Source organism: Cetorhinus maximus, chromosome X (genome assembly GCF_964194155.1).
Source record: "Cetorhinus maximus chromosome X, sCetMax3.hap1.1, whole genome shotgun sequence".
Taxonomy (NCBI): domain Eukaryota; kingdom Metazoa; phylum Chordata; class Chondrichthyes; order Lamniformes; family Cetorhinidae; genus Cetorhinus; species Cetorhinus maximus.
The window spans coordinates 1,651,989-1,674,734 of NC_135917.1; the positions used below are offsets into that span (position 1 = coordinate 1,651,989).

At 40.3% G+C, this 22,746-nt stretch overlaps 1 long non-coding RNA gene across 1 annotated transcript; it reads left to right on the top strand.

Moving 5' to 3' along the window:
- Window positions 1–552: 552 nt before the first annotated feature.
- Window positions 553–16,710, top strand: LOC144672696 (uncharacterized). The gene is made up of 4 exons (XR_013574135.1): window positions 553–640; window positions 8,397–8,472; window positions 14,172–14,209; window positions 16,650–16,710. It is a non-coding gene; the product is annotated as an uncharacterized LOC144672696 (long non-coding RNA).
- Window positions 16,711–22,746: the final 6,036 nt, after the last annotated feature.

Below are 22,746 nucleotides of genomic sequence, written 5' to 3' on the forward strand. Positions count from 1 at the left end.
AAAAGGGCACACTGATGTGTTTGTATTTTAAAAGAATGATTCATCGCACATTGGCTTTAGATGGTACAGAACACCACCTTAAATCATTATCAATTAATTTAAAATCATTAATCAACTTAATTGGAATATTGCACATTACTCTTACAAGATTCAACTTTTGTTGATCTTAAGAAAAAAAAAGAGGCTTTGACCATTGGATGACCTCATCATGGACAAAGGAATCTTAAGCTGACCATGCAGTAAAAGTTTGTTTAAATCCTTTTTTTCATAAAATACAAATTATGAAAATAAGGGACAAGTAAAAGTCATTATAGGCATTGGAAGATATTACAAACAGCTATTGGCCAGATAAATGCTCACAATCTTCACATAATAAGGCAATCCTCAACAATTAAATAATTATCATTCATAGATAATAATATAGCCTTATAAAAAGGGGAGAAGTTTACACAAAGAGGTAACACCCACAACTGCTAAAGATGATGTAATACAATAGATTTTTGTCAGCTAAGACAGAGGTTTTGAACAGAAATCTTTAGGTCAGTGCTTCTTGGGCTGCTGAGGAGCTGGACATTTTAAAGTGAGTTGAAGCTCTGGAGTGTCTAGCTCATCAGATAGCTAAAACGCTTGGGGATTCAAGGTAACACTTTGCTTTAAATATTTGATAGATATCCTAAGAGAGTTTTTAGCCTGTGGCATTAATTTTTAAACTATCTTTTACTGGATTCTATGTTAGAACTAAGATTGTTTTCTATCTTTCTATAATATTTAATGTTGTGCTGTATTAATCTACTTAATGTATTGCAAGTTATGGTTCTTTAATAAATTTGTAAATAAGTTAGTAAAATGTCTCATGTATTCTGTATGCAGTTTTAAGAACCCCCCTGTCTTGTACACTCCAAAATGAGTATTTTTTGAAGAGAGATCCCTGGACCCTTACAATATCTGGGTCATTATAACCTAACTGATAATTATTAAAATGGCTACCTGGAAGAAGTTAATGTCTCTTGATGGTTATCTTCCTTGCGGGAGAGGTAGTTTACTTGCTTGGACCCAAAAGAAGTGTCTGCGAGAAGTGGCTCAAGTGAAGGAGATGATTTAAGGGAGTGTTCCTGATCTGAAATGGCTCCAAAAAGGGGTTAAGGTTATAATCCACTTCAGACCAACCAGCTCTTCACTACTGCACCAAGCCTTGTTTGTACAAGTTGCCCAGTTACATCATTCCCAGTGGTCCTGGCACAGTGGCATATGAAAGTTTTATAGACTTGCTGATTCCTTAGGTCTGAAAGGCCCTTAATTGGACTTGCTTCACCATTTGTGCCACTTCCCAGAATGCAATTAACTTTTGCCAACATGAAATATTTCATTCCTTTAATCTGAAGCTGGTGTGTGATGCTAAGCACATAATTATGCATGTCAGTGCTTGCTATATGGGAAGCTGTCATGATTACTGTGTTTATGGTGGTCCAAATTCATTTAATTGCTCATAGGCCCAAGGCAGTTGCTCTGTGTCAAGGGCTACTATCTGCATCTGGGGGAAGAATCCAGTTGTCATGTTCCACGTGGATACCAATAACCTAGATAGAACTAGGAAAGAAGTTCTGCTCGGGGATTATGAATAACTAGTGGCTAAATTAAAAAGCAGAACTTCAAAGGTAATAATCTCTAGGTTATTACAGCAGCCACGAGCAAATTGGCGTAGGGTAAATAAGATTAGAGAAATGAATGCAAGGCTCAAAGTCTGGTGTGGGAGAAATGGGTTTTGATTCATGGGGCACTGGCACCAGTACTGGGGAAAGTGAGAGCTGTACTGTTGAGAAGGTCTTCACACTGGCCCCAGCAGCGTTCAGGTTCCAGAGGGTTGTATAACTAGGATGGAATAGAGGGCTTTAAACTAAATAGTGGGAGTAGAGATTATGTGAGAGGAGATGTAGTAAATCAAAGGGAAACAATGAAGTAATAGAGTGAGGTAGCAATTGGGTAATGATAGTCAGTGTGGCAGGAAGGGACAGAGTATAAGCTTAAGAGTGCACCAGCCAATAAGGCCAGGGATTGCAAAAATGGTTTAAAAAAAACAGTTAAAGGCTCTGTATCTGAACATGTACAGCATTCATAATGAATTGTTAGGACAGAAAAATAAATATGTATGACCTGAGAGCCATCACAGAGACATGGTTGTAGGGTGTCCAAGGCTGGGACCTGAATATTGAAGGGTATTTAACATTTTGAAAAGATAGGAAGCTAGGGAACGATGGTGTGGTAGCTCTGTTAATTAAGGATGTCATTAGCACAGTAGTGAGAGATGAACTTAGCTTAAAAAAGCAGGATGTAGAATCAGTTTAGGTAGAGATAAGAAATAGGAAAGCGGTCACTTGTGGGAGTAGTTTGTAGACCCTTAAAAATAGTGTACAGGAAGGAATAAATGGGGTGTGTAATAGATGTTATTGCAATAATCATGACTTTAACCTACATGTAGATTGGGCAAGTAAGATTGGCAAAGGTAACCTGAAAAATTAGTTCATCATGTATTTGGGACAAGCAGTAAGTTCTAGAGCCAACCAGGGAGCAGGCTATTCTGGATCTGGTAATGAGCAATGAGACAGGATTAATCAATAACCTCATGGTAAAGGATCCTCTAGGCAACAGCGATAGATTTCTCTCCGTCAAACTGAACATGAAATTCTGAATCTAAGACTTGTGTTTTAAACCTGAATAAAGGTGTTTCTAAGGGTATGAAAGCAGATCTAGCTAAAGTGAATTGGGAAACTAGATAAAAGGTAGGACAGTAGAGATGCAGTGGCAGACTTTTAAAGAGATATTTAGTAACTCTCAGCAAAGACTTATCCCAGTGAAGAAGACTCTTTGGGCAGAATTTTACGGCAGCGGGATTTTACTGTTCCCGCTGCCGTCAATGGGATTTCTAATGGCTCACCACATTTTACGGCCCCGTCCCCGCTAAAGTGGGGCTGTAAAATTCTGCCCTTTGAGAAGGATGCATCGCCCTTGGCTGAATAAGGAAGTCAAGGATAGCATCAAATTGAAAGAAACACTGTACAAATCAGCAAAGATTAGTGGTAGGTCAGAAGATTAGTCAGATTTTAAGAATCAGCAAAAAATGACTAAAAAAATAAAGGGAGAAAGTAGAGTATGAGAGAACTAGCTATTAATATAATAGCAGAGATAGTAAGAGTTTCTACAAGTATTTAAATAGGAAAAGAGTAACTAAAAGCTAGTGTTGGCCCTCCACAGTGAGTCTGAAGATTTGATAATGGAAAACAAGGAAATGGCAGAGACGTTGAACAGGTATTTTGTGTCTGTCTTCACTATAGAAGACTTGGGAAAACTTCTCAAAGATACTTGAAAATCAAGAGGTAAACGGGAGGGAGGAACTTAAATAATCACCATCACTTGAGGAAAATATGCTTGGAAAACTATTAGAACTAAAGGCTGACAAGTCCCCAGGACCAGATGGCCTGCATCCTAGGGTCTGAAAAGAAGTGGCTACAGAGATGGTAGATGCATTGGTTATAATCTTCCAAAATTCCTTAGATTCTGGAAGGGTCCCAGTGGATTGGAAAATAGCACATGTAACATCTTTATTCAAGAAAGGAGGGAGACAAAAAGCAGGAAACTAGAGGCCAGTTAGCCTAGCATCTGTCATAGGGTAATTGCTAGAATCCATTATTAAGGAGGTTATAGCAGGATACTTAGAAAATTATAATTTGATTAGGCAGAGTCAACATGGGTTTGTGAAAGGGAAAATCATGTTTAACTAATTTTAGTGTTTTGAGGAAGTAGCAAGCAAAGGGGAACCTGTAGATGTGGTGTATGAAGAGAAGACATTTGATAAGGTCCACATCAAAGGTTACTACACAAGATGAGATCACATGGTTTAGGTGTAACATATTAGCATTGATAAAGAATTGGTTAGCTAACAGGAAGCAGAGTAGGAATAAATGGACCTTTTTCAGGTTGGCAAGCTGTAACTGGTGGAGTGCCACAGAGATTGGCACTGGGGCCTCAACTATTTGCAATTTATATCAATGACTTGGGTGAAGGGACCGAATGTATGCTAGCTAAATTTGCCAATGACACCATGATAGGTAGGAAAGTGAGTTGTCAAGAGGAAGTAGAGAGTCTGCAAAGGGATATACACAGGTTGTGAATGGGAAAAGATTTGGAAGATGGAAAATAATGTGGGAAAATGTGAATTCGTCCACTTTGGCAGGAAAAATAGAATAACAGTATACTAGTTAAATGGAGTGAGATTGCAAAACTCGGTGGTACAGAGGGATCTGGGGTGTACTGGTACATGAATAACAAAGTTAGGATGCTAAGAAAGGATATAAATGTGTTAGAAGCAGTTCAGAGAAGGTTCACTCGACTGATACCTGGGATTGGTGGTGGGGGGAGCGGTTATCTTATGAGGAAAGGTTGAACAGGCTGGGCCTGTATCCATTGGAGTTTAGAAGAATGAGAGTTGATCATATTGAGACTTAAGATTCTGAGGAGACTTGACAAGGTGGATGCTGAAAAAATCATCTTCTTGTGGGAGAAACTAGAACTAGGGGACACTTTAAAAATACAGGGTCTCCCATTCAAAACTGAGATAAGAATTTTTTTCTGAGGGTCATTAGTCCTTGGAACTCTTTTCACCAGGGAGCGGTGGAGGCAGGGTCATTGAATATTTTTAAGGCAGAGGTAGGTAGATTCTTGACTAACTACGGGAGTTAAAGGATATCGGGAGTTCGGCTGGAATGTGGAGTTGAGGCCACAATCAGGTCAACCATGATCTTGTTGAATGGTGGAGCAGGCTCGAGGGGCTGAATGGCCCACTCCTGATTCGTATGTTCAATTCATCTACAGTAGCAGTTGAAGCTGCTATTTAGGAAGCTATTATTGACTTTTGATCCTCTGTTGAGAGGAGATTGCTCTGCTTCAGCTGCAAGACTTTGCACATATCTATTATGGCACCACAGATGCAGTTAGTGGACTCCACCATCTGAGGACTGGCATCTCCCAACAGCAATGACTGGTTCCTAATCTGTACCCTCTGTGCCACTTCTGTGCTTCACCATGTGATCCTTACTACTTCTGACAAAATAATCCCCCTCAAGTCGGTGTCTCTGAGCTGATCCTTACAATAGGAAGATGCATTGATAAGGTGGTGAAGTGGGTCTAGTTGGAGACCAAGTTGAAGACTTTAGTTCATGTAGCTGCTCCTCCTGAGTGTTGCTTGGATTGCCCTTGAAGGTCCTAAAAAGGTAAGAGGCTGACAGGGGCAATAGAGCTGCACAATGGTCATTGCATTTTCAGCAAAAGTCATGATCATGTACTAATGTTGTTTTGTAGGTAGGGATTGCTATATCAGGTCAGACAGGGTAAGAGTAACTGACCATAGCCCTTAAGTATGACACATCTGCCACTTTATAGTGACAGTTCCCTCATACTCTGTTGAAGTGTTGGAATTACTTATCGTCGGCACCTAGGAGGCAGCACAGTTCCCTTTAAATCATAGCCTTCACCTAAACCTGTTCCTTCACTCGAAGCCTTACTTGCATCCTTCCGAAAAGCCTGTCTTGGAATGTAGTTGCTTTTGTATACACCTGTCATCGCAATCATTATATGAACATAGGACTTGGAAGCAGGAGTAGGCCTTTCAGCCCTTTGAGCCTGCTCTGAACATGCAGATGTTTGAAAATTATTGGGGCATTTTCTGCTTTGCCAGGAGTGCATATCAGGAAATTTCACATCTCCATGTGATTTCCTATCTAGTAAAATGAATGGCTGCACACTGACAGATGGATTTTGCTACACTGCATGATGACCAAATTTTGCATTCTCTTTCAACAAGGCAGCCCATAACACAAGAGAGCTACAACAATTGGTGGATCTCCAAGCCTTTTGATCAATTACTCCTGCTCCACCTTGAGAGGAAGCTTTCTAAATCCTGGGGAGGGAGGCCATAGAGTGCTGGATATGGGGAAGTGGAAGGGCAGATGCCAGCTCCAGGCTGCTTCTCTTCCTTCTCATCCTATTATACCCCACACTACCTGACAGCAAACTATATCATAAAACCATAATGTCACTCCAAATGAAAGTGACATGACAACTCTACTTCTCAACAATCAATTCTAACTTCTCTTCCTCATTTCCTCCTCTAGATGTGCCTTAAGAAGATGAGCCAGGCCCCAGTGCACCCAGCCCTCTCAGCACTCAAAGCATATGCTGTCACTTACTCCTTCTCTCACAAGCACGAGCCCAGAGATATTCACCACAGGGGAATTAGAAAGAGATCCAGAGGGAGGTGCACTGGGTGAGACACAAAGCATAAGTGAGCAGAAAGAGCTGTTAGTTGGACACGAAGAAGATGAAGCTGACTTGATACATCGCCCAATGACTAAAGAGCCTGGGATCAATATCTCACAGTTCCTGTTTTTAAAAGGATGCTGGTAAAGTATGAAATAGATGTACAGATACTGAGGCCATGTCAGGCAATGCTCTTTATGGGACAAATTGAATTCTGTACCTGCAAGTGACATATAATGCTGGATGACTTTGCAACACTGCAGGTCATTAGAAAGGATGGTTTCTTATGGCCTCTGGAAGATTGAGCTGGGTTGCAGCAGATGGTAGCACCATATTGAGCTTCACTGGTACCATTGGGTGTGCTTTTTGACAGATTGGTGGCCACTACTTTTGGTATGCCCAAAATGAATGTCTTGATGGTACTGTCTCTCTAGATAGCAGCAGATGTGTGCTTTCACACCAGTCTCCCATTTCTACACGTGGCCAGAAGGACTCCAGGAAGCCTGTTCATGCCGCAAGACAAGAGTTGTAGTCTGTGGTGCTTCATCTTGGTTCTTGGCTACTGTGAGATGAGGGCTACCTCAATCTGAAGAGACTCCAAAAAGCAGTACAGTAACTAGCCACCTCGTGCACTTTAGCTCCTGAGGTAGCACTTAGGGTTATAAGCACATTCTTTTTCCAGTGTATCAAGGGAAAGCATAGTGATAAAAAGAACAAGGCACACACACATTGGATGAGTTTTCACTCAAATTGCAGTTACATTGAAGTTGTTCTTGGCAAGCTTTGGATGTTGCTTTCATCAGGTGGCACAAATTGTGTCTTTTTACTGATGCGGGGATGTTGGACCTGGCAGGCAGACAAATGGCATCCCTCAAGCATCCTGACCTGCCTGGCATCCCTTTGTTGGTCCTTTACTTCTTCTAAACACCTTAGATAGGGAGATTCCCATTGGGAAATCTCTGGATGCTGGTAATGGCGTTGGAGGTAAAAAAATAAATGACAGTTGACACAGAGGCTTAAAAATTGGTTGAGAAATCATTGAAATAGTTTTACTTTAACATTATATTGCACCCTTTCCATGACTTTCCACATAAATACTGTCAGCTAGCTACCCTGCAAGCACAATTTTCAGGGTGTAATTTATACCTGACATCCTGCACAGAAGAGCAGCAGGAAATGGAATGCAGAATGTTACCACCCGAAATTAATATTTAAATTTTCTTTATGCCTGTTTAAGGTTGATGCTTCTGCCAACCACTGGAAACAAAAGCTGTAAATGGGTAGGCACGAAAGTGGGGAGAGATCCACCATGACGGATCTTTGCATTATTGCCTGCCACAACCCACTCAATTAATGCTATGTTAAATATTATACTTGCTTTTGAATAGTGTCTAATCAAGTTGAAACATTAAGCGTTTCACACAATTAATTACTTTTGTAGTGAAGGTGCAGTAGCTGTTTTATATGGAGCGCAATGAGATGAATGACCAGTTAGTCTGTTTTAGGTGTTGTTTGAGGGACAGATGTTGTTTAGGCAGCCAGGAGAACTCTGTTCTAATTCAGGTAGTGCCATGGGATCTTTAACCTCTATTGCCTCAAAAAATAAATAATTTTCTCCTTCAGAATTGGGAATACAGTGCTGAATGTGCTGAGGTTAATTTTTTCGGTTCTGCATGTGAATGTTGAAATTGTGCTGCAATAGAATACATGCTTTAAGTTGGTAATTAAGCACAACTGTCCCCAATTGAGGAAGGATTAGAGAATCATTGCAAGATTATATAAACTAGTTCTCTCGGTGTCTGGGAGGAACTGGGAGAGTCTGTGACTCTATTTTGTTGTCTTGGAAATAAACCTGGTTTTTAAGGTACAGGCTAGCTTCAGACTTATTCTTCCTCAACATACAATTATTGGAATTAACAAGGATGAACATTAAGCTTTGGTGATTGGTTGCTGAATGAGAAGTTTTTTTGTCTCTATCCTCTGAGAGAAAAAACATACTGCTGCTGACAAGCTCAGTTACAGAATGGAAGAAGGATGTTGCAAAATCTCAGGCTTTGACTGTCCACCAATTTTTTTTTTTCCCGGAGGCGGAACCATATCAGCAATGGAAAAATGAATTCGAGATGTGGACACTAGTTACTTCGTTACCCCAAAAGAAGCAAGGTATGGCTTTGGCTTTGTCATTACCAGCAAAAAGTAAGATTAGGAGTAAAGTATTATTTCAGAATTGGACGTGAATGAATTGGATACTGAAGAGGGATTGACCCTTCTGTTACAGTTTTTGGATAAGTTTTACAAAAAGGATGATTTGTTGAAAGCATATGAAGCATGGTCAACCTCTGGTCGATTTAAGAAAACAGATGATCAGTCCATGGAGGAATATATTATGGACTTTAAGTGATGTAAGAGACTGAAAAAGTTTAACCTTGAAATCCTGGAGTTTGTATTGGCATTTAAGTTACTTGATTGACATAAGAAATGCATGCACAATAGACTTTTGGTTTTGACAGGAGTTCAATTCCATGGGAAAGACTCTCTCCTAGACCAAATGGCTGCTGCCCTAAAGTTTTTTGGGAAAACAGTATTTCCAGCTACTTTCCTATCAAATACAGGCAATTCTGCAGTAAAGCAAAGGATGAGGATTCCATGGTGGCGCAATTTCAAGATCAACAAGATATTAAACGCAGATTCCAGTACACAGACTGGGTTGCTGATGGGTGGTCTGAAGATGGTCACACTTTTAGCTAATTTGAGAGTAGAGACAAAAAGCGGGTCTGGGAACATGACCGTAGGTGCTTGAACCCGAAAAATGCACGGGGAATAGTTAATCAGTATGATCCTAAGTATCATTTAAGCAATGAATTTCCCGCAGTGAAAGAATTGCGTTTTTGAAATAATGCATGAAACAGATAATTCTGAGGCTGAAAATGATGGTGACTGCCATGAAGGAATTGTGTTGGTCACTGGGAGTTTGAACCTGGTGATGAGTATTTTGATGGCTGATTCCTTCAACTGCGCAGTTTTAGATAGTGGTTGTACTTCCACAGTATGTGGGGTGGATTGGCTTAATTGCTACCTGGAATTACTCGATGAGGCAGATCAGCGGAAGGTTAAGGAGTATAAAAGCTCTACGTGCTTCAGGTTTGGGGATGATAATACACTCCAGAAGAGTAGTCCTCCCTTGCAAGATAGCTGGGATCAGTCTCTTCTTCAGTACTAATGTGGTCTCCAGCGAGATACCTCTATTGTTGAACAGATCTTTGATGAAAAAAGTACAGATGAAGCTAGACATGGAGAATGACAGTGATTGTGTTCAGGAAAATGTGGATCTACATTTTACTCAGTCAGGCCATTACTGCCTGCCATTAAGGAAGCCAGATCTTTCTTGTCAAAGAGTTCACGCAGCCTTGTTAACTTCTGGGGATATAAGTTTGGTGGACAAGATTATTTGGACAATTTTCACACCTAGCACCACAAAAACTGAAAGATCTACTGTGGGATGCTGGAGTGGTTGATAAAGAATATGACAGCCTTTATTGAGCAAATCACAGCTCAATGTGACATTTCTGTTAAATATCAGTCACTGCCACGTCCTGTTGTAAGTCTGCCACTGGCCAGGGGATTTAATGATGTGGTGGCAATGGACTTAAAAGTATGAGACAAAGATCGTGGGTTTTTTTTTTTTGGTTACATTTTGTAGGTATGGTGACTAGATTTAGCCTATCCACGGTAATACATAGTAAGGACAAATGGACCATTGTCAATAATGCAATAACGTGATGGAGAAATGGATGGGTACCAGATTAGGAACACCGACAAAATTCCTGACGGATAATGGAGGGGAATTTGCAAATGAGGAATTTCATGACATGTGAAAATTTGAATATCATAGTTATGCATACTGCGGCTGAGAGTCTGTTCAACAATGGTTTATGCGAGGGGAATCATGCAGTGGTAGATGACCTGTTGCATAAGATACTGGCTGAACAACCAGATTGCAAGTTGCATACAGTGTTGGCAGAGGCAATGCATGCAAATAATTCTTTACAAATGGTTGGGGGAGGGGGGGTATAGCCCGTACCAGTTGGTATACAGAAGGAATCCAAAGTTGCCTTCAGTGCTATCGGATGCTCCCCCTGCTCTTGAAGGAACTACCATTAGCTCTTTTTTTTTCCCCTGCCCACTTAAATGATTTGCATGCAGGCAGGAAAGCTTTCATCTAGGCGGAGGTTTCCGAAAGAATTAGGAGAGCATTGCAACACAGCATAAGACCATCTGAGGTAACATTTAGTTCAGGTGATCTAGTTTATTATAAGAAAGAGGATCAAAAGGAATGGAAAGGCCCAGGGAAAATTATAGGGTATGAAGGAAAATCTGTGCTTATTCAACATGGGAATCAAACAATGAAAGTCCATTCTTCACCAGTCATCAGAATGAATTATGAATTTGCAAATACTAACAAGGTGATAGATGATAAAGTACCATATGCATTGCATACTCATATTTTGTGGGGCAAAGGGCAGAGCCAGAGGGATAAAATGAATCAGGAGTTAGATATTAGTAGAAAATCGGATTGTGATAAACAGAGGCTATTTTGTCCAGAGGTTAAAGTGGGTTCCTATGTATTGTACTGTACAGAAGAATCAGATAAACGGAGGGATGCAACAATAGTGGGACGGGCAGGAAAATTTACTGGAAAATATAAGAATTGGCTGAATGTCCAGGATAATGGACAAGTAGTGCAGGCCATGGACTGGGAAAACTGAGTAAGAGAATAGAAAAATATGGAAGCGTAGCCCAAGTTGCAGTAATGGGTCGGGAGATGAATCCCAGGTGAGGAAATGTTCATGTACAGTGGATAGGGCCTCTGATGAGGTGTGCAGGGGTTCTGACAGTAGCCCGGAAAGTTTTACACAGGCAAGTAGGGATTGTGGCCGGACTGGACGACATTGAGTGGAGAATGCTGAATCATTACGACAAGGTAGCAGAAGTAGGAGTTGGCACGACTGAGGTTTTTGTAGCAGCTGACAAGTTAGGGGATAAAACCATATGGGAGGCTAAACTGAGGGAGCTGGACATTTGGACGGAGTATGGTGTGTATTCAGAAGTCCCAAATAGGGGTCAGCCAATGTTATCACATAGGTGGGACGATCTGCACAGAAAAGGTCCAACTGGATGGCACTAAGGCCAAGGGCAGGTTAGTGGCCCAGAGATTTGAAGAATGCTTAGCAGATAAAGAAATGAGAGTGGATTCACCCATGGCAGGAAGGTAATATTGAAATAAAATTTTGGTTCTTTTGGTGACGTTTAAACAAGTCGATAGATTTAAAAGCTTCATTTCTGCAGGGGAATCACCTCCAGAAGGAAGTGTTTCTCTAACTTCTTAAGGAGGCACCAGAGGTGGAGGGAAAACTTTGGAAATTGAATAAATGCATATATGGTTTAAATGATGCTTCTAGAGCGTGGTACTTTTCAGCTCGATCGGGTGTTGTTAAAGTTGAGTTGTCTCCAAATGAAAGCAGATCCTGCCATGTTTTAATGGTACCATGGTGGGAAACTGGCAGACATCATCTTGGTGCATGTTGATGACTTGCTATGGGGTGGCACTAGTGAGTTTCAAAGAGTTATTGACAAGTTTAGTTCAGACTTTTAAGGTTGGGAGTCTGGCTAATGGGGCCTTTTTAGATATATTGGATTAGAAATAAAACAAAATATAGGTCTGAGGTTACTTTGCATTAGTAATCGTATTTAGAAAGTGTTAGCCCTACTGCAGTCAGTCGGGCTAGGTGTTAGCAAAAAGATGCTGATGATTCCAAGGATGAGACAGCAGCTGTGAAGTCTGGTTGGACAATTAAACTGGCTGGGCACTCAGACAAAGCCGGATGCAAATTTTGAATTTCTTGAACTGAGTACTACAATGAAACATCCCAAGGTCCACGATATCTTACAGATGAACAAAAAAAAAGTTAAAGATGGAGAAATGTGTACTCAAGTTTCCATCTTTGGGTGACCCTAAAAATATATAAAATTGATTATGTTCAGTGATGCCTCTCTCACAAACCTTGCTGATGGGTTTTCAAGTGCAGCAGGTTTTACAATATTCCTTGTGGGTGAAAATTGAAAGTGGTGTCCCTTGGCTTGGGAAGCCAAGAAAATAGCGAGGAGTAAAAAGCACCCTGGCTGGAGAGACTCTCGCAATAGTAGAGGCGATTGACATGGCCTTCTTTTAATCTAAAACGTTGGGGGAAATACTACGTTGGGTGGTGGGGTAGAAATGAAGGAAATGTCCCAATAGAATATTATATTGACAGTCGATCCCTTTGGGATAACGTACACTCCACAAAGAGTGAGTGAAAAAAGGTTATGAATTGATATTGCAAGTCTGAAACAAATGGTGGAGAAAAAGGAAATCTAAGCTCCAATGGGTACAAGCAATCAGTTATTAGACTTTTTTTTTACTAAAAGAAATACCTGTAGTGAAAAATTGTTGGGGTATTAGAAGTCAGGATGTGAGTTTTTTTTATTTTGAAAATAGGTGATTTATTTTTCTACTTTTTTTATTTTTCTGGAAAAGAAATGCATTTTTTTGCTGTACAAAAATAAGGGAATTGTTAATGTTGAAATTTTGTCCCGCAATAGAATACATGCAGTTGGTAATTAAGCACACTTGGGGAAGGATTAAAGAATCATTGCAAGAGTATATAAACCAGTTCACTCTGGGTGTCTGGGAGGTACTGGGAGAGTCTGTGACTTTGCTTTGTTGTCTTGGAAATAAACCTGTATTAAGGTACAGGCTAGCTTCAGATTCATCCTTCCTCAATGTACACTTATTGGAATTAACACCACAGGCCAGAAGCACTCACCAAGTGCACCACTGTAGAATCAGCTCTATGGTCCAAGACCGTACTTACTTTTCCAGAACCGCTTTATCCAATTCAGGGTCGCAGGGAGTCGGAGCCGACAGACAATGGGTGCTGGGCAGGGTACACCCAGGACGGGACGCCAGTCCATCACAGGCCGCACACTCTTGTGTGCACATACACAGATACACACTACGGGACAATTTAACCATAGCCAATACACCTAACCAGCACGTCTTTGGACGGTGGGAGAAAACTGGAGCACCCAGTGGGAACCCACATGGACACTGGGAGAACATGCAAACTCCACAGACAGACACCCAAGGTCAGAATTGAACCTAGGCCCATGGAGCTGAGGCAGCAGTGCTAACCACTGCACCACCATGCCACCCCTCCAAGACGATACTAAATCTGAATATCCTTACAATACTATCACAGCAAGCATTGGAACAGCACAACACTTTGGTGTAATGACATGCTATACAATGGACTATATCCTCATGGAGATCTCCTGAACTTAACCATGCTGTCAAGGGGGTGTGTCAAATAGAGACCAATGCTTTCCAACAGAGAGAGGAGGAAATTAGAAAATTCAACCTAGGTTCCTTTGGAATTTTCTTAAAAAGCTTGAGGAATTCTGTAGGGTAGTACATCAGTAATGATGCAGGCATCTCCTCAGTAATGATATAGGCATCTCCTCACTTAGTTACTCCAGGTTCATTAAGAAACCAGCAAATTTTTAATCCAAGATATAGTGGTAGAGGCAGTTAAGTATAAGGAGTAACTTATTCACACTGAGCTAAGTTATGGACTGATGCATGGCACTAAATCCTGAAAAGGTGTTAACCAGTTTACTAATTTGATCAGGGAGTAGAGGGCATTGGCATAAGGTAAGAAATAGATGACAAATTGCCATATCGGCCCTAAAAAGGCAATTGATGATCAAGATGAATGGCATTTTCTCTTTCCACCATTTTGATATTTTTTTCCCCATTATTCTAGCTCACCAAATTAGAAGCAGTAGAACAACTGGAAAACAGGTAAAGTAAACCACTGTGAAAATCATGTTTCTGATTGCATGGTTTGTAAAGCTATCTTGATCTAAAGAACTAATCTCATAGCCCCCAAGTTTTAACTATATATCTCTGCACAATATTAGCCAAATCATCATGAGCAGTTTCACTGGGGAGTTCCATCTCTGAGGTAAGCTATCAGGGTGAGGTGACAAATGAAACAAACTCCTCCTTAGCAAGGAAAGGAAGGATCAAAGGGTGAATCAACCCACACTTCTTTCATACATGCAGCACTAACCAATTAATGGTACCGGGAGAGGCCTGAAAATTTATTCATCCACCCTCTCGGCGGGTATGATGTATGGCACAGGGGATAGAAATACACAGAAGGAACTAGTAACATTTAATTTTGCTTTTATATCTCTGGCATTCATGAATGTCCGGCTGCATATACATTGCTTTTCGTTTTTTACTTGTTGTGATCTTTGAGTATTTGTTCTCTGGTTAATTTGATTCTTTTGTTACTTTGTCTCATCTGTTTTAGTGATGTTTATAATCACTCTAGCAATACATCCCAACATTCTATTTGCAATAGTCTTGCAGCACTGGTCACAAACCTTCAGAGGTTCATACACTGTGACACATAAATCCTTCTCTCACTCAACAGCCTTGAGAATGCAACTCTGCCGCTTAAAAATGCTTGTACCCATGTGCATAACACTAAAATATATTAAATGACACCTGGTAGATGAGGGCTCATTCCCCTATCAAATCTAGATCTACTTGTAATTTACATTAAGATAAAAGCAAAATACTGCAGATGCTGGAAATCGAAGAAAAACGGAAAATGCTGGAAAAACTCAGCAGGTCTGACAACATCTGTGGAGAGGCCTGCTGAGTTTTTCCAGCACACTCTGTTTTCCTCTCTGTAATTTACACTTCTCATCTAAGGTCTCTCATCACAGCATCGAACTGCTTCTTGAATAAGTCTAGATTTTTCATCTCCAATAACTGGAGCCATAGATCACTGTAGAAATTCGTCCTGAACTTGACTTTTACCAATCTGTGCCTATATATCCCCTTGTCCTACGGTTGTAGTTTAACCTGAAATAGCACTCAATTAACATTTTATATTCCACTTACTATCTTATGTAGCTCTCTAGGGTCCCCTCTCATATGCCTCCTTTCAAGGCTGTAGCCCAGGCTGATCAATAAATCTTGATCGACCATAACATGTAGGTTAAAGCCTTAAACTGTAAATCCCTGTAATGTGCTTTGAGCTGTTAAATGAATAACTAATGATGCTCTTCATTTTAATCCATCAGCCACTTTTATAATAATGTTTGTTGTGCCAGGTAACCAACCTTAATCCATGAGTAACTATAAAAATGAGTTTCCCCCAATTTTATATCATCCTCCCCAGAAGGTGGTAATTCTTCCTAGGGTGCAGGTCCTGTCACACTTCTCGTATTTCAACCAAGTGGCTATTCCTCTAATATGAATATTAGTGGGCTATTCAACTGCTGGGGGTACCAGAGCTGAGCTTTGATTTTGTTCACAGCCTATGCATCTACATAAAAGGACTTTCTAGCAGAGGTGACTGGATAGTGTTCAACGTGGGAACACTTGATGATTTTTCCTTCCAACCCACCCCCCAAAACCCTGTGAAGTGGGACACTAAAGCCAGTTGAATTTCCATTCTGCTGCTCTGACTGAAATCGGTTCATTCAGCAGACCAGAGATTGAACCTGGAAACTTTACCCACTGAGCCATCTGGGAAGTGGTAGCTTTGGTCCCTTAAGTTTGAGACATATCAAGAAAACATCATCTAGTCAAAAATAGGCACACATCATCATTGGCAATCCCTCGTATCAAGAATCACATGATTGTTCCTTGTATATAACTCGGTGGAAATGACATTTCCGTGTTGGCTGTGGGTTTACAGATGGCTTATGAGCTCTATCTTAGCCTTGCAGACTCTCCCACAGTGAGTGTCAATGTCTTATCAATTACATTAAGGGAAACAGGTGATGTGTATTTGAACACTTATAAATTAGGGGATAGCTGGGACACTGGGTGTTGAAGAGTGTTGGCATCGGACAAAGTCAAACTCTTTATCAGCAAAGAAAGGCTCTGTGTCTTAGTTTTGACTTCACCATGTGGCTTGAATCCTGTTAAACAGTGAGGACATAGTTTGGTGGTGGAGGATTGTTGGTTTGAGCAGCTGCCCGCTCTCTTTTTCTCTCGCTGTTCTTTCTAGTGGCTGTTCTTCTTGTTCATTAGAAGATCTTGATACCATTTTTGATAGATTGGCATTTTGGTTGAAATTCCAGGCGCACACACATGCAATGATTTATTGCATTTGATTGACATCACATTTGTACTCCATTTTACAAGCTTTCTGCCTCGAACAAGAAACAAGGTGAGCTTTTTACTATGACTGTATATACCATTCTCTTGCTTTTAGCCTGAAGGAGAAAGATGCAGAAATTGCAACACTGGAACATGAAATTGCAGAGCTCAGTGAACTGGCTGGAACACACAGAATCAAAAATAAACGTAAGTGATAACAGATTTATGTCCCAGTTGTGATCATTGAGGCGGACTTCTTGTTTTATTTAAGAGCTTACTTGGGTGCTGCAACCAAGTTGCTTGGTACAGAGTAATTTATTTTCTCTCTCTCAAATTACATGGTGAGACTGCGGATCAGTTATAGTTAGGTAGTCCCCTGAAGTGTGTGGGTGCACCAGTTCCGTGGAGTAGTAGGTCATTGTTTTTTTTTGCTCAAAAGTCTCTTCTCCTGAGTTTCTTCACAAAGATGAACTAACAAATTAAACAGACCCCTCATTAGCCAGGGAATGAAAGATAAGGGGTGAATCAACCCACACCGCTCTCTTACACATATACATAACATCAACTTGTTAGTGTGGTACTGGGAGAAGCAGTTCTCTATCTGCCCTCAGCTGGTATGATGTGTGGCATGGGTGGGGCCTTGAGAGAATAAAAATAGACAGGGGAAGCGAGTGACATTTCATTTTGATTTTGTATCTCTTGGCATTCATGAATTCTCAGCTATATAGACTTTTTCATTGTTTATTTATTGTGACTTTTTGATATTTGTTCTCTGGTTAATATTGGTTTTCTTCTGCTTTTTGTAGATTGAAGACAGTGACAACTAACTCATTGCTAATATGGATTTTTCATGTATAAAGATCATAATAAAATATATAAGAAATCCCAGCTGAGTATTTTTTTTCCACTCTACACCCCTCTGTTTGTTGGCAACAAAGATACCACATGGAATCAGTCTGAACCCAGAAACTGAGAATCTACAGCATAAAATATATAGGAGTGAAATTGGTCTTGGCCAATGGCTTAAAACAGGCAGTATTGATAGCCCATTTTACACTTCGCTCGATTTTCTTTTCATTGAGGTCAGTGGAAAAGAAACTCCTGCAGTGCATGAAACAGGCTTCTGATTCACTATCGTCCATTTACATTACTGCCCTACATCAATTTCACCTCTGTTTATTCTTAAATTACCTTCTATAATCAGTTCTATATTACATGGCAAAAAGTGTACCTGGAACCTATTGGATGTTATGTTAATCCAACCAGCATACCTGATTGAATAACAAATGATCATTATAGTTGCAAATAAACTTGCATATCTTGTAAGCCCTTGGCCAAGTAACTATACTTCAATTTCTCTAATGGGCAGAGGTGATGCCAATCTTATGAAATATGTGCTACATTAGCAGTGGTTGTTTAAAAAGTGATAGACTTTCAGACTGCTTTCACGTATAAAGTGACTGTGCAGAAAAGATGTTTATCATGCTGAATTGCAAAAGTAAGATTTGCGGAGCAATTTATAATGTTGCTATCCATCCATTTAATTTTTTTTTAAATGAAAAATTCTCACATGGTATTAAACCTGAATTGAATAAGAAAATAGTTGATCAAAATTATAACCAGCAGATGTCACCTCATGACACAAAAGGGTGTGAAAATGTAGAATCCATTGTTCCTGAAGGTCACAGATACCATGTCAATTGACCCTTTAATATGGTGATAGGTACTTATAGTTACTTGGAAAGCAAGGGTATTAACAAATATGGAGAAAATATAAGGAATTAAGCTTTAAAAGGTAGCTGATGTCATGCTATTGCTAACAAAAATGGTGAAGCAGACTTACGGAGCTGAAATTACCTACTCCTGTTCCTATATACAGCAGAGTACAAAATCTTAATTAATTATCTTGGGCACTACCTTATCACTAATGTAGCCAACTGCATAATCAGTAAAACTCAGTTGCTGAAATTTACAGAACACACTAATCTGGGGGCCCATATTTTGGTGTATAACTGCTGGTGGCTTCCAGTGCATCCCCAAACTGGCAGGCACAAGGATTGTCCTAAATTAGTCCTCAAACCTCACTATAATAATCAGCAAACCGCTGGACCCTGTTGTGCTGAAGGCAGCTCACCCATGGCCCACTCCAATTTTGAACTGCTTGCCTCAGTTGGTGGCCTTCTGTGGTGATGCGTAGGCAAGCATAAATTGGCAATGGTTCTTTTGGAGATGAGCATGAACAAATTACATTTTGATGGCAACCTCCTGCAGTCCCTTCAAGGACTTTTTTTCTTTTTTTAGGCCAGTTTGTAGAACTGGTAATGCTGGGTGGAGTCAGTCTGACACCTGATTTGCTCTGTGCAGATGAGTTTCATGGCTAGGTCCTGAAACAGACTCTTTAACTGAGCATTTCTGTCAGCATAGCAGACATCAGTCCTTTGTATCTAAACTTATAAAATGTTTGGTTGAATAATGAACTTTACGATAAATTTAGGCACGTGACAAACTAATAATGTGATTAGCATCTTAAATGGTAACAGTTGACATATTTAATACCAAGACCATTCAAAATTAAATATCAATTCTAGTTACCGGTATTATTTGTTAAATAATTTGCCTAACCGTTTTCTATGCCTCTAGTTTAGTGTTTTTTAAATAGGTGTTCTAAAAGCCAAAATATGGATACATTTAAGATTGATTTTCCATCCCAAGGGCAAATGGATACAAGAGTTCTGTAAAGTTTGCACTTGGATATTCAGCCATGGTGTAGAAGTGTTATTAAAGTCTGATGATAATCATTTCTAAGTTTGGTAAATAAATAAACATAGGAAGGCCTGGGATCTGGATTGTTGATCAACTCCAACCTTTTAATGTTAATACTCTTGATGTTCTGAAATTGTACCAAAATTGTCAACAATTGCTCTACATTTTGAGAGATAAATATATACTTTAAAGCAAAGTAGTTGACTCTGAGGTGGAGAGGGCAGTTGTAGCCAAAGAACAACTCACTTGATAGATTGTAGTGGTTCATGAAGAAGGTCCATCACTACAACAGCTTTATTGGAGCAGTGTCAACATTTTGAAGAAGGCTCAGCACCTTCTCGGGGCAACTAGGGTTGAGCAATAAATGAACGCTTTGTCAGTCATGCCCATATTCTAAGAATGAATTAAAACAAATTAGCATTTTTTTGTAATTCTGAGCTCAGAGCGCATTGCTTCTAGTACAGTGTCTTTATGAGAACTGAATGTCACATGGATGTCCCCAGCTTGTGCCTCATGACAGAGGCCACATGACTATGGCAGGCCAGATAGGACCTTTAGTACATGATTGTAATTCAATTCCAAACATCCCCCTTTTCATAACGAGCAAAAGACATTTGCATGCACTATCATGTGTAACTGAGTTACCCAAGTTATCCACTATACACCCACTGTTCTCATGCATTAACAAAACTGTTCATTATTCTTGTCAGTCTCTGCACATGCATTGCATACATAGTCATTAAATCATGCAGGTCTCTTAATAGTATGTGTGCGTGTTGTCATTGGCTGTTTGTCTGGGTAATGCTCTCTGCAGTATTTGCATCCTGCCCTTTGTCCGTGATCATTCTGCTCTTTTGGCTTGGAATATCTATCAGCATAATGCAAAGCCTGGTCTGTTCTGCCATACATATGCTCTAGCTGACATTTTACAACCTCTCCATTTCTGCACATGTCTATCGCTTTCTTGAGAGTAAGCTTCTCCTCTCTTAGTAGAATTGCACACACTGCAGGATTTCTTATGCCTAAGACAATCCTATCTTTAATTAGATCATCTTTTAGTTGCCCAAATTCACAGGATCCTGTGAGCTGTGTTACTGCAGACTAAGAATGATCATACTGATCGATAGACTCTTTTCACTTTTTTTCCACTCATGTCTGTTACTACCTCTGGCTTCAGTAGCCTTTTTGCTATTGGAAGAATAGTTTGGGTGTGGCATGACATTAGTCTTTGGACTGGACTACTTTCAATGCCTTCAGTTGGTGCGTTTCTCCACTCAAGGGTTGCCTTGTATATTGGCAAGCCAGGTAGGACCCTTAGTACATGATTGCATTTCAATCCCAAACATTTGTCAACTGATTTTTATAGTTCTTTGTTGCTTTAAAGCTAAAACAATAACAACTTACATGTAGATAGCACTGTTGACATAGCAAAACACACTCATGTGAAGCACATTGGGATATTAAGACAAGCATTGACATCAAGCTAAAGGAGTTTGGTCAAAGAGGTAGGTTTTAAGGAGCATCTTACAAAGTCAGAGAGCTTTATGGAAGGAATTCCAAAGCTTAGGGCTCATATGGCTGAAGGCATACCTGGCTTGCCAATGGTGGGCAATGAAAATCAGAAATGCCCAAGATGCCATAATTGGAGGAGTGCAGAGATTTTGGAGAGTTGTAGGGCTGTAGGAGGTTACAGAGGTAGGGAGGGGTGAGGCCATGGAGGGATTGGGGTGGGGGAGGGGGGAAATTAAAGCATTGCCAGAGCCATTGTAGGTCAGTGAACACAGATGGATGAACAGGACTAGGTACAAAGTAAGATACAGGCAGCAGTTTTGGGTGAGCTCAAGTTTACAAAGGGTGGAAGATGAGACACTGGTCAGATGGAGAGCACTGGAATAGTTGAGTTTGGAGGTAACAAGGGTGCGAATGAGGGTTTTGGCAGCAGATGCACAAATGCAAGAGTGATGGAGGTGAAACTAGGGATCTTGGTAATGGAGAAAATTGGAAGATCAGCTCAGGGTCAGGATAGATAAAAATCCAGGCCAGTTCGGGGGGAAAAAAATCTGGAAATATTCTCTCCTATCCCTTTAGGCAATCAAAACTAGTCCGAGAGACCACCTTGCGTCAAATGCTGTTTGGGTTTTGAAATGCAATCACTATTAAGTGTCCTACCTGGCTTGCCATAGTCATGTGACCTCTGCCATGAGGGAATGTCTGGGGCCAACCATGTTACATTCAATTCAATAAAACCATTACACTAGAAAGACTGTAGTCTTTGAGCTCATAACATGTTGTCAGAAGTGGAGTTGAGATTGAGTTTTGAAAAACTGGAAGCGAAGTCACAGCTACTGAAAGAGGAACACTGAAATGTTCCAACATGCTAAAAGCTGCTGAAGCAAAAAAAAACAGAAGGAAAAGCTAACACAAACTGAAGGCTGCAAGTAAAATACTGGGTGAGACAAAAATGGCTGTAAATTTTCCACTCCCAGCTCCTGTTGAAATGAAAGGAGATATGTGGCAGACCTGCAATTTTTCCAGTTGCAATGGCAAAACTATGAAATTTTAACAGATTTAATTAACAAGCCTTTTAACACTTCTGGGGAGAGACTGCTACAAATTGTATTCCACCCTAAATCTATCCAAAGAACAGAAAAAACAAACTGCAGAAATTCTGAAAGCCTTGAAGGCATGCTTTGAACCCCAAGTGAATGTAACTTATGAACAATACGTGTTCAACATTAGGACGCAAGGTGAAAAAGAGTCCATAGATCAGTATGTGACTGCAGTAACACAGCTTGAAGAATCATGTGAATTTGGGCAATTAAAAGATTATCTCATTAAAGATAGAATTGTCTTAGGCATAAGAGATCCAACAGTGAGAGCAAGTCTACTGGGAGAGGAGAAACTTATTCTCAAGAAAGTGATAGACGTGCGTAGAAATGCAGAGGTTATAAAATATCAGCTAGACCACATGTATGTCAGAACAGACCAGGAAATACATTATGCTGAATGACATTCCAGGCTGAAAGTGCAGAACAATCACAGACAAAGGACAGGATGCAAATACTTTGGAGGATATCACACAAAGGAAAAGAAGGATTGTTCAGAGTGGGGAAAGCAGTAGTTTTAACTGCAAGAAGCTGAATCATTTTGTGCACAAATGTTTGGCCAGAAAGAAGCAAAACAAGCCTATACAGATGGCCATTGGAGAGATATCAGCCAAAGAGTCTGACGATACAATAGGTTGGTTCCGTCAAGTCTATCGGTAATAAATGGTTTGTGACTGTTAGAATGTTGACCACAGAAGGAGGGCATCAAGTAAACAAGAAGTGTCAGATAGACACTGGTGTGTCATGCAACATCATGACCTTCACAGACCTGTGCGAAGTGGCTCAACATGGCGATCCAAAAATGAAGCTGTCAAAAGTAAAGTTGAAGCTATACGATGGCTT